This window comes from Podarcis melisellensis (assembly GCF_964234715.1).
Source record: "Podarcis melisellensis genome assembly, chromosome: 16".
In the NCBI taxonomy this organism is placed as follows: domain Eukaryota; kingdom Metazoa; phylum Chordata; class Lepidosauria; order Squamata; family Lacertidae; genus Podarcis; species Podarcis melisellensis.
Genome location: NC_138533.1, coordinates 17,675,748 through 17,688,014, shown reverse-complemented (window position 1 = coordinate 17,688,014; position 12,267 = coordinate 17,675,748). Strand labels below are relative to the sequence as shown.

At 48.4% G+C, this 12,267-nt stretch overlaps 1 protein-coding gene across 3 annotated transcripts in view; it reads left to right on the top strand.

Annotated features, from left to right (window-relative positions):
• MEF2D (myocyte enhancer factor 2D) overlaps positions 1 to 12,267 on the top strand; it is a 135,931-nt gene that overhangs the window by 32,700 nt on the left and 90,964 nt on the right. The gene's annotated exons all lie outside the window — the stretch shown is intronic.

Here is a 12,267-nt window from a genome sequence, read left to right as displayed (position 1 = left end):
AGGCTATTGATGGCTACTTGTCACAATGTCTGTGCTTTGCGCTCTGCCTCCACAGTTGCTGGAAACCACAGGAGGGGAGAGTTGCTCTTGTGCTCAGGCCCTGCCTGCAGATTCCCACAGGCATCTGGTTGGCCATTGTGAGAACATGATGCTGGGGCAGCTGGGCCATGGCCGTCATCCATTCCCAAACACTGCAACTTCTCTTTATAGGCGAGTCACTCTTAGTTGGCTTGCAGCATTTTCATTCTCTTTCTTTTGTGCTCTTAAAAGCCTCCATTCTGGCATACACAAGCATCAGCTCTAACCAAACCCCAGGATGGTGGGTAGGTGCAAACTACAGATGGAAGGACCTGGTTGTGCAGATGGGGACTGGTTTGCTTCCTTTGAATTCTGTGGGACAAAGTACGGCAGCCTGACAACTTGGGAAAGAGTTGAGAAGGGGCTTGTTCTGTTGACTCATAGTGCAACTACTTTGTGGGGGGAAAACGCTGGTGGGTTATAGGGTGGGGAATATCTCCACCTCCTCCTAAGTTTCACAGATGGCAGCTAGCCCTTTCAGCAGAGCCCTGATGCTCATCTGAAGACCATCCCAGTTATTTTGGAGGGGGTGGAGGCAGGGCCGTCTTAAGCATATCCGGCACTGTGGTGCAAAGATCCCTCCAGTGCCCCCTTCCGTTTCCCAGAGTTTCCAAACTTTTTAAGGGAGGACGGTGCTTTGCGGGGCTGGAGGAGACGGGCAGCGGCTGGAGGGCAGCTCCTCCAGCAGGGAAGAGGCGGAGGCTGGACGCGGCAGCTCCCAGCTCAGCTGGCCACTTCGTGCCGTGGTGGCCAAGGCAGGCAGAGGCTCTGAGCGCGGTGCTGCTTCGGCGCAGCATGGCGGAGGCGGGCGAGGGTGGCGAGCTGATGCTGAGAGGCGCCACGTCCAGCCTCCGCCACTTCCCTGGCGCCCTCCAGAACTTGGCGCCCTGCGCCACTAGCTTCTATAGGTAAGATGCCCCTGGGTGGAGGCATTCCACCACCCCATGCACCTTTTCACAGGGATGGTGAACTAGTGGCCTTCCAGATGTATGAGGGTGTTCACTCTGTTAGCTTGCTAGCAGTGAGTGAACATATGAACCTGCCTTATTCAGAATCAGAATATTGGTGCATCTCTAGCCCTCTTATCGCCTCTGGCTCTCTGAGGTCTCAAGGGGAGGCTGTTCCCACAAGCACATCCTAGCCTAGCATCATTTCCTCTGAGAACGCTGTGGATTGGCACCTTCTGTATCCGTATAAGACTCAGGCTTTGCCACGGAGCTGTGCCCCCGCCCTCAAATAAGGCAAATTTTGTTTGCAAGATTGATGTCATCCAGAATCTGGGGGAAATAGCTGTCCCACCTCCCTTGCAGGGCTTGAACGTGAGAAAACAGGGATAAATATAGTCATGTAGCAACGGCAGAAAAGACTGAAATAAATGACGTGGGTTGTAGTAGCTTCATTTAGGGCATTAACAGCAATGTATATCATGGGCATATAGAGCCTCCCAGGTTGATGTGATTATCATGGACTGAACAAATTGGGAAGGAGAGGCTTTTTTTGGAGGGGGAACGTCATGAAAAAGGTTCATTCCCCTCCCAAGGATAGAAACCCAGTTCTCTGAGGTTTGCAGGTTGGCACATTATGAATGTTGCCATCTTGGCTCATTCATCCAAAGTCCATAAGATAACTGTCTGCCTTCATTCTGTATTTCTCCTCCCTGCACCCTCTTCTCTGTTGACTGAAGTCTTTCCCAACCTGGTACTCTCCAGGTTGTTTGGATGACAGCTAGAGATGTGAGACCTCCAGGTCTGATCTGAAGTCTCCAGGTTTTCTTGGCCTCCTCCAGGTGGCAGCTGGAGGGCTTTAATCTCCAGGTGGGCAGGAGTACCGTTAATAAAAAAATGAAAAATAAATTAAAACATGTTAAGATTGTATGCGCAGATTGCAAGCTTCAGCCCAGCAAGAGCTGGCTGCAAATTATAGCCTAGACATTTTTGGGGGGGGGGGGTCTGCCCTCCTCTGCTTCCCTCTCCCAATTAACCTACCTCTCCAGAGCCCTCTCCGGGACATCACTAAAGGTGGCCTCTTAAGTCTCAGGTTTGGGCCGTGAAATCTCAGGATCTGGCATACTTCCGACCTGGCAACCCTGTCAGCCCCAGCCAAAATATGTGCATGCTGGCTGGGAGTTGTATTGGGGGTAATGGGAGTTATAGTCCAAAAATGGCTGGGACCGGTGGAAGTTGTACTGATATTTTCGGTTCCAGTTCCCATCGGTGCCAACCAGCACTGGAGGGCATCAGGTTAGAGAAGGCTGGTTTCCTGTAAAGGAGGGTTGCCAAGTTTCTAGAGGCTCAGACCCTCAGATGCAAGGAGCAGAGGCTGGGAATGAGAGGGTGATTCCTGGCGGGTAAAGGAGTGTAGCTTGGTAGTTTAGGGCTGGGTCCCAGAGGCAGGAGATGTAGGAATATAGGAAATTGCCCTTATACTGAGTCAAACCATTGATCCATCTGGCTCAGTACTGTCTGCACTGTTAGGCAGTGTCTCTCCAGGGTTTTAGGCAGGGGTCTCTCTCAACCCTACCTGGAGATGCCAGGGATTTTCTGCACACATAGCAGATGCTCTACCATTGAGCTATTGCACTGGTTTGATCAAGAGGGAAAACTGGCTATGCCAGGGCTCTAGGAAGTATAGTTGGAAGAGTGGAATCTCTCAGGCAAATATATAGCTGTGTGCCTCTTGAGGACAGTGAGGAATCAAACCGAAGCTCACAGCTACATCCTGACACCTGGAAATGATCCCATGGTATCCTACATTCCTTTACTCCAGAATAGCCCCTCCTGTATTGGATTTCAAACCAGGTTGAGGGAAGTTATAGAAATGACCATCAACAGTTTCCCTTCAAAAGCCCCGCAAAACTTTAAAGTCATGGCTCCAGTTGTACTTCTGACTGATATACCAGCATGATGTACTGAACTTCATTCACACCATGCCGAGATCCAAGAATGAATGTCATTGGACAACATTGCTACTCCCGCACTCTTTCTGTGCATGCCTGCTTCTGTTCCCCCATGATTCCCCCACCAGAGGTGGTGGGATTTCCTTCCTTGGAGGTTTTAAAGCAGAGGTTGGATGGCCATCTGCCTTGTTGAGATTCCTGCATTGTCTACGATTCTCTGGAAACGGCAGGAAAGAACTGTGTGCTGTTGTACTGCCCCAAATTTCACCATTTTATCCCTTCGATTTTCCAAGTTTAAGTGGGCTGCAAACAGATTCCTCCCCCCCCCCCCGGGACCGAATAACATGGAAATGTGTGATAAACACACACTATATTCCCTTAGTTTTCCAGAAGTGGTTTTTGGGCCATGTGAAAGCCCAAATATGGTGTGGAAATTAGCAGTTAGGGAAATGGAATAAACTGCAGTGTGAATGCAGCCCTGGAAAGTTCCTGCACTTCTGAATGTAACTGCTGCACCTGGTGGTTAGGACACTTGATTTTTCCAGGGGCCAGTATATTGTGGAAGTATGAATAGTAGGAACAGTTATGTTGGCACAAGTTTTGTACATAATTGGGGGGGGGGAGGGACCACTAAGAGTGCCCCCCCCAAATGCTAGTTGTGCCAGTTCCCCTCATTGCCTCCCCCCTCAGCTCATGGGCAGCACCGAAAGGGGGCAGGAGGTAAATGCGCCCCCCCCCAAACAAGGAGTTTGCCCCCCTCCCATTGCTGGACTCTTGGCATTAACATACAGGCATCAACCATTTTGCATGGGGATTCAATTTCTGGCCCCCACACGTGTCAGTAGTCACACGTTAGTTGGACGTGTGCAAAATAATTGCCGTTTGTACTTGTATACTGTTAATTTATCACAGGGGTCAGCAAACTTTTTCAGCAGGGGGCCAGTCCACTGTCCCTCATACCTTGTGTGGGGCTGGACTATATTTTTTTGGGTGGGGGATGAACGAATTCCTATGCCCCACAAATAACCCAGAGATGCATTTTAAATAAAAGGGCACATTCTACTCATGTAAAAGCACGCTGATTCCCAGACTATCTGCGGGCCGAATTTAGAAGGCGATTGAGCCGGATCCGGCCCCCAGGCCTTAGTTTGCCTACCCAAGCTTTAACACATGGTACACAACTCACCCACCCAGAAATATACTTTACCCTTTCTGTGCCTGCCCAAAAATTCTGGTGCCACTGTTTCAGCTCCATTTTGTGGCATAAGCACAGCAGCAATTGCAAGGCTTGGCAGGTGTGCCTGACTGCCGGGCCCTGGCAATGTGGATAGGCTGTGGTTAGAAAAGCTGTGAGGTGATTCAGAGCCGCCCAGCTCATGTTCACAGCTCCCCTCCCCAGGAATGCTAGCAGCTGCTGCCTCTCTCCTCTAAAGGCCTTTTCGCCTAACCTTTTGAAACCCTTCCTTTAAAACTAAAAGCAAATAACCGCCCCCCCCAAAACATCCTGGGTTAGGTGAAATGAACACTGCATGGGGCATGTGAGGGGATGGCAGTCAGACACAAGAAAGAACAACTTCACCCAGCGCGTAGCTCACCTACGGAACCTCCTCCCACAAGAGGCAATGATGGCCACCAACTTGGATAGCTTTACAAGGGGATTAGGCAAATTCATGGAGGAAGTGGCCATCTTGCATTTCAGTTGCTGAGAATTGCACCTTGGCCACATTCACACCATACATTTAAAGCACTGTGGTTCCCCTGCAAACAGTAGTAGCTTCCCCCAAAGAATCCTGGGAGCTGTAGTTTGTTAAGTGTGCTGAGAGTCATTGGGAGGCCTCTAGTCCCTTCATGGAGCTATGATTCACAGAGTTCCCTTTGAAGAGGGATTGATTGTTTAAGCCACTCTAGCTTTGTATGGGGGGGGGGGATAGGAAGCTCCTAGACACCCTCAGTACCTTTAACAAACTACAGTTCCCAGAATTCTTTGGGAGAAGGCATGACCACTTCAAGTAGTATCATAGCGCTTTAAATGTAAAGTGTGACTATAGTCCTTGGGAGAGTTGCTGTTTGGGTAATAATAATATAAATTTATATGCTGCCCATCTGACTGGGTAGTCCCATCCACTCTGGCGCCGTTCAACAGTTATCAAACCACAGTAAAACATCAAACATAGAAAAACTTCCCTATTCAGAGTTGCCTTCTAAAAGTCAGATAGTTGTTTATTTCCTTGCCATCTGATGGGAGGGCATCCCACAGGGTGGGCGCAACTACCGAGAAGGCCCTCTGTCTGGTTTCCTGTAACCACATTTTGCAACAAGGGAACCTCCAGAAGGTGGATCTCAGTCTCTGGCCTGAATGATGAGCTTCCCAGAAGAGGCATTTAGATTTGCCGCTGTGAGAAAAGGATGCTGCACTCAGTGGGCCTTTGGCCTAATTTAGCAGGACACATTTTGTGTTCATAAGTAAGCCACTTGGAGTGTCCTCCTTTTGGCTATGTCCACCCTTCGGCTTTCCCTCCAACCTCATCCAGCAGTTTGCCCCTCCTGGCAGTTTTCAAAGACTTTGGAGGAGAGGGACTTGAACTTGTGTGTTTTGCCCCCCAGCCAGAAGAGGTTCTGCTTCAAACAGTTTTTGGGGAGCTCTCTGTATGTGTGTGTTTGGTTTCCATGGGGATGATGACAGGCCCAGCTGTCACTCAACCTGGGAGCAGGGTGTTTGCGCAGGAGGCGTGGGGGCCTGCTTCCTGAAGTGTTTCTTTAAAGTTGCTGACTCATGTGAAGGGCAAGTGTGTGTTTGTGTGTAGGTGAGCCAGAGAAGGAAGGAAAGTTCTATAGCTTGATCATTACTTCCTGAGCCCCTTTTGACCATCTCTGGATGCTATCTCCAACCTGCTGGGTTTCTCTCCCGCTTTGAAAGGAGCAGGGAGGGGGAGACCAGCGTCAATACACAGCTTTCCTTCCCAAAATAATACCTCCCATTTCTGGGTGTGTTTTTTTTGTGGTGGTGATGTTTGTCAGGTCTTGTTCAGTTTAACCTCTATTCCTTTTCTTGCAATAGCTTCCCACTTCAGCAGCTTGAGAATCATGCCTTTCATTTGAAAGAACCCAAGCAAGGTTTTAGCCCTCATGGATGCTGCTAGAATTCTGTTTCAAAAAACATATGAGCAGCACCTTCTGTGTTCTCTGAAGCCAAAGTAGGGATGCTAGCATTGGCAGAACGGGACAGAAGACATAATTCTTTGCTGGACCCCCTTCCTGTTATCAAACATGATACATGATGGAAGCTAAATAAATATACATAACTTGTAATTTGCTAAATCCAGCTTGTTATGCAGAGCAAGTTCATTATTTCGATTTTGCAGCTTTGCTTTCAGGTATCTGGAAAACAAAACTTTACTTGAGGTTACCTGCTACCTCCCACACCCACCTTCTAAATGGGAGAGGGCTTCCTTCCCATGCCTTCAAACCCCCTAGGATATTTTTACACACACACACACACACACACACACACACACACACACACACTGTTCTTGTCTGTTTGCTTGCAGTGTGTTCAGTGGCCTAGGGTGGGGGAAGAGGTTCACTCTGTGATATGTGAGAAGTGACACCTCCGCCTACGTGGGAATTGGCCATCTGTAAGGCAAGCCTGTTCCAGACCAGCAACCAAAGACCTGTAAATCCAGCGGGTGCTCAGCTCAGCTCCCTCCTCATAGGTGCCATTGCGTGGCAGATAACGACAGTATTATATAACGCCGCAGCCTACCTTGGCATGCGCTTAGCCGGAGGCTTCTAAATCATTAATGCCGTTGCAATCTTTGCTGTTAAGTAGGTCAGAAATGAGATGAGAATTCGGGAGGGCAGCGCGGAGACTTGGCAGGCAGGAACGTGAGCACAGTTGGCGAGTGAGCGAGGCTGCCTTCGCCACCTCTGATGCTGCCAGGGACAGGCTCGGGAGGTGGCAGTGGCGAGGGGGATGATAACAACGACGTCTGTAACCAAATCTGGAGCTGGGGACGGGTGCCTTCCAGCCTAAGGTGCTTGCTGGGACTGGCGTCAGGGGATGTGAACTAGGATTAGGTGTGATCTAGCACCTGAAGGTCAGAAGGTTGGCCTGGGAAGGGCAAATGTGTCTGCTCCAAGTGGGGAACGCACCCCAGGCCCCATCTGTCTGATATGGCTGCTTCTGTAACATGCAGGTCCTCTGTTGTTTACTAGGCTGAGGGGTGCCGCCTGCTCATCCTAAACCCAAGCCCTGGGTGAAAGACATCCTTTTACGACCCAGTTTTCTTTTGCGGTGGGAGGTTGGGCTGGGGGGCAGAACTAGATAGTGAACTTCAAACAACAACTTTGCTGTGTGTGCCAATTTGATCAGGTATTCCCTTTTGCAAAGGAAAGATCCCTGTTTGCCTCAGGCCTTGGGCTCTTCTTACGCTCTTTTCAGGAATGCAAAGTTGCTTGAGCTACAATCCAGGGAAGGTGGGTAGATAGCTCCTGTGTCCAGAAGATGGGCCAATTGCCTGTTCCAGACACAGGGTTGCACTATTTCTGAAGGAGCAGATATGTAGCTTGGGGGTACTCCTGGATTCATCTTTGTCTTTAGACTGTTGATGGGAACGGACAACTGACAGCATATGACACCTCTGCAGAAATATCAGCCCATATGCTATGCGGCCAGGTTCAGGGTTTTTATAATGATATAGAAAGCCACAAACAGATTAAATCTGGGGTCCATTAAGGACTGCCTAAGTAAGCTCTTATATCCCAGCTTGATCACTGACTGAAGTGCTGTTAGTTGCCCCCCCCATGTTTCAGGAACCCCACTAACTTCAACTAGAAATTGGGCATTGAGTGTCGCCAGCCCTATGCAGAGAAACACTCTCCTGCAGAGTTTGGGCAGGCATCTTGGCTATTAACCTGCTTCAGGTGTCTCGAAGATGTGCTGTATACGCCACCCTGATATTTCACATGAGGGGCAATCCATACATAAAAACGTATGAACTGCACAGGTTGTCAACTTTTGGTGACCTGGGTCCAGGACTCTGACCTACAAGAAGAAGAAGAAGAAGAAGAGGAGGAGTTTGGATTTGATATCCCGCCTTTCACTCCCCTTCAGGAGTCTCAAAGCGGCTAACATTCTCCTTTCCCTTCCTCCCCCACAACAAACACTCTGTGAGGTGAGTGGGGCTGAGAGACTTCAAAGAAGTGTGACTGGCCCAAGTCACATGTGGAGGAGCGGAGATGCGAACCCGGTTCCCCAGATTACGAGACTACCGCTCTTAACCACTACACCACACACAACAAAACGTGATTTGGTTCATTTTAACTTTTGACCAGGTCGCTGAAGTCTTTCCTGACAAGTCCTTTCTGCCTGTGCCAGCAGAGTGACCAGATGCTTCGTAGAGGATTGAGCTCCTATGCTTTTTTAATTGTGATACAGAAAAGGGGATTTTTGGCTCCCCACCCCCGCATGCAGTATTACAACAAGGCTCTTAAATCTATCAATAACGCCCTGACCGCTAATGTTTGTGGCCACTCTGAGGGGTGTTCGTTCTCTTCAACCCACCCGCAAAGCGCATACACACAAACATTGTTTTTACCTCTTGCCCTTCCAACATTCATCCATCTGTTGGTTTCACTTCTGTCTCTCCCTGTGCAAGAAGGAAGTTGATCAGTGAGACTGAAACTCAGTGGTTCTAACAGTCACATTGCTCTGTGGATTGGCAGGCCTAGGGTGAGCCTGGGTGCTCTTACAACACACACACACACACACACACACACACACACACACACACACAAACACGGTGGCGGCTGCTGTATCCTGTTCATGTTATTATGATTGTTGCAACTACCTCTGCCCCTCCTGATCTGACATCCCCTCCAAATAGGGCCACATTTGTCCCACCCCACACCCCTTTTAGAAAAGATTGCTGACTGAACCTTTCCGCGCCATTGCACATTGTGGAAGGCACTCCACCGCTTGTGGATTGCTACATTCGTGCTTTTCTATAATTTCTTCTTCTATGGCATGGGTAGGCAAACTAAGGCCTGGAGGCCAGATCCGGCCCAATCGCCTTCTAAATCTAGCCCGCAAACAGTCTGGGAATCAGCGTGTTTTTACATGAGTAGAATGTGCCCTTTTATTTAAAATGCATCTCTGGGTTATTTGTGGGGCATAGGAATTCGTTCATTTCCCCCCCCCAAAAAATATAGTCCGCCCCCCCCCACGAGGTCTGAGGGACAGTGGACTGCCCCCTGCTGAAAAAGTTTGCTGGACTTGAAAACGAAAAGGGTGTCTTATTAAGAACATAAGATGAGCCTCCGTAGTTGGGCTAAGGACCCGCCTAGTCCAGTGTCCTGTTCACACACTAGCCAACCAGATGCCCCAATGCGAAACCCACAAGCGGGACCTGAGCACAACAGCATTTCCCACACCCCACCCCACCCCACCCCACCCCAGTGGTTTCCAGCAACTGGTATTCAGAAGCATTGCTCCCTCCAACTGCTGAGGCAGAGCATAGCCATCATGACTCATAGTCATTGATAGCCTTCTCCTCCATGACTTTGTCAAATCCGTTTTTTTAAAGCCATCCAAGTTGGTGGCCATCATTGCCTCCTGTGGGAGAGAGTTCCATAGTTTAGCTGTGCGCTGCATGAAAAGCACATTCTTTTGTCTTTTATTAAGATTTGTGGTGTGACCACACTTGGACAGTTCTGTTCACAACATTTCAAAAAGGGATGTTGTGGAGCCAGAAGAAAAAAAAGGCATCCTAAATTATAAAGGGGTTGGACTGAATACGCAATTTTGGGGGTTATTTAGTTTTTTAAAAGGGTAAGTAAGTAGGAGGGGGCATGATAGAAGTTTTTCTTATTTAACAAGATTTGTATAGTGCTTAATCAACATAAAAACTCTTACGTGGTTTACATATTATGCCATGGTGTGGAGAAAGTGGATAGCAATTTTTCTTATAATTCAAGGACAAGTGGGGTGAGGGGCTTATCCAGTGAAATATGGTTTGCAGTAGATTTAGAACTGACTGCAGGAACCTTTCCTTCACACGGAACATGAATTTATGGAATTCAGGGTCAAAAGGTTGTAGTAGCTTAGATATGGTGGCCATATGAGAAGATACAGCAGTCCCGGGGGGGGGGGGCGCATTTTATGAAATGGGACTTATGATTGGTCAGAAACTAGACTTAGATTCCAGGATGGTATTGTCATCCGCAAATCAGAATATCGCGAATAAGACTCTTACCATCAGCAGCAAAAGTGGGAGGATTTATTTAAAAAAAAAAAAAGTGGGAGGATTTAGGAGACAACTTGCTGTCGGAATGGTTCCAACAAACTCGGGCAGTTCCGATGATGGAAAAACTGATGCAAAAGGTGAAATACAGGAGCAATCTTTAGAAGACAGAAGGAGAGTTTCAAGCGGCATGGGATCTCTTTAGAAAAGGAACATCACTGGCCACGTGTGGCCTTCTGTGAAGTGACATAAGATGACACTGTAGACAGAGAGAGAGAGAGAGAATTCCAGTCATAAGTAAAGGTAAAGGGACCCCTGACCATTAGGTCCAGTCGTGGCCGACTCTGGGGTTGCGGCACTCATCTTGCTTTATTGACCGAGGGAGCCGGTGTACAGCTTCTGGGTCATGTGGCCAGCATGACTAAGCCGCTTCTGGCGAACCATAGCAGCGCACAGAAACACCGTTTACCTTCCCGCCGGAGCGGTACCTATTTATCTACTTGCACTTTGACGTGCTTTCAAACTGCTAGGTTGCCAGGAGCAGGGACCGAGCAACGGGAGCTCACCCCCTCGCAGGGATTTGAACCACCGACCTTCTGATTGACAAGCCCTAGGCTCTGTGGTTTAACCCACAGCGCCAAAGTAGAGTAAATGTTGTACAGTACAGTAGACTCGCAACTCACATGTAATATGTGATTGCAGCTTTGCGCAGGTGGCAAGAAAATAAATAAATGGAGGTGGGGGAGTCAGAAGGGGCAATCTGAGACCTCTTATGACCATCCCAGAGCTCTGGATAGGTAGGGATGGTTGTGCAGGCAACAGTTCTGGGAACTTCCTAACTTTATGTGATTCTACCTCTTCATGTGAACCCTTGTGTAAGTTGCAGGTCCACTATGCATCAGAGATCAAACCGATGCTCATAACTGTATGCCGCATGTATGTTTATGATGCTATACTTTGTTTTGTTTTTGTCGCAAAAGCAACTAAAATCTATTTTTTAAAAAGGGACTAGTAACTTTCAGGAAAGAGAATGTGGTCCATCTGGTGGTGTTAGCATGATGGGTTTTAGCAGCCTTTGCCCACCAGATATTTTGGCCTACAATATCTGTCACTTCCAGTGAGCACAGCTGTCTTCCCATTGGCCCCTAGCTGACTGGGGCTGATGGGAGTTGTAGGCTGTCACATCTTGAGGGGAGCCAGGTTGGCGAAGGCTGAGCTGTAGGACCCTCCATATCCCCAGGCTGTTTGTCACTGAGTGCCAGATGCTGGGGAGAGCTGTTGCCTTAATGCCATTCTTGTGGGCTTCCAGGAGGCATGTGTTTGGTGGCTGTCACTGAGGAGAACAGGGTGAGGGACTAGATGGGCCTGCCTTGGTCTCATCCTAAGGAAAGAATGGCAAACTTTTGGAAAATTGTCCCCTTTCTTTGTCCCTTGCATTTTTGCCAGCTTTGAATAAACATTAGAGACCATGTCCTGGATCCAAAGAATTGTGAAAAACAATTTGTTGAATCCAGAAGGACTTTGGGCTTACTTTATTTGAGTGCTTCTGCTGTGTCACATAGCAAGCTGCATTTGAACCTGAGGGAGGTTGTTATAATAGTATTGTGGAGTCCAGGGGTGTGTTCCAGTTAGCCTTTCCTTCCCTTGGGCTACCACAAGCCAGTGTGGTGTAGCGTTGAAACTGATGGGCTAGAAACCTAGGCTGAAATCTTAACAACCATGAAAGCTAACTGAATGACATTGGGTAGCCAGTTATATACCTCAGCCTTAACCTACCTCACAGGGTTGTTGTGAGGATAAAACTGAGTGGAAGCAGGGCGGGGAGAGAAGCAGTAAGCTCCTTGGAGGAAAGTTTGAATAGCAATGTAATCAATACCATAAGTATTATTTGAACCCTGACGGTATATTTACAGAAATGAAATGGTTATCAAATTAGACTCATTTTTCTGTTTAGACTACTGGCTCTGAACAGAATTGCCTTTGGCTTGTAGCATCTGGCATGTTGAATGGGGAGGGAGAGGCCTACTGAGGACAGTCCTCTCTTTGGAAGGA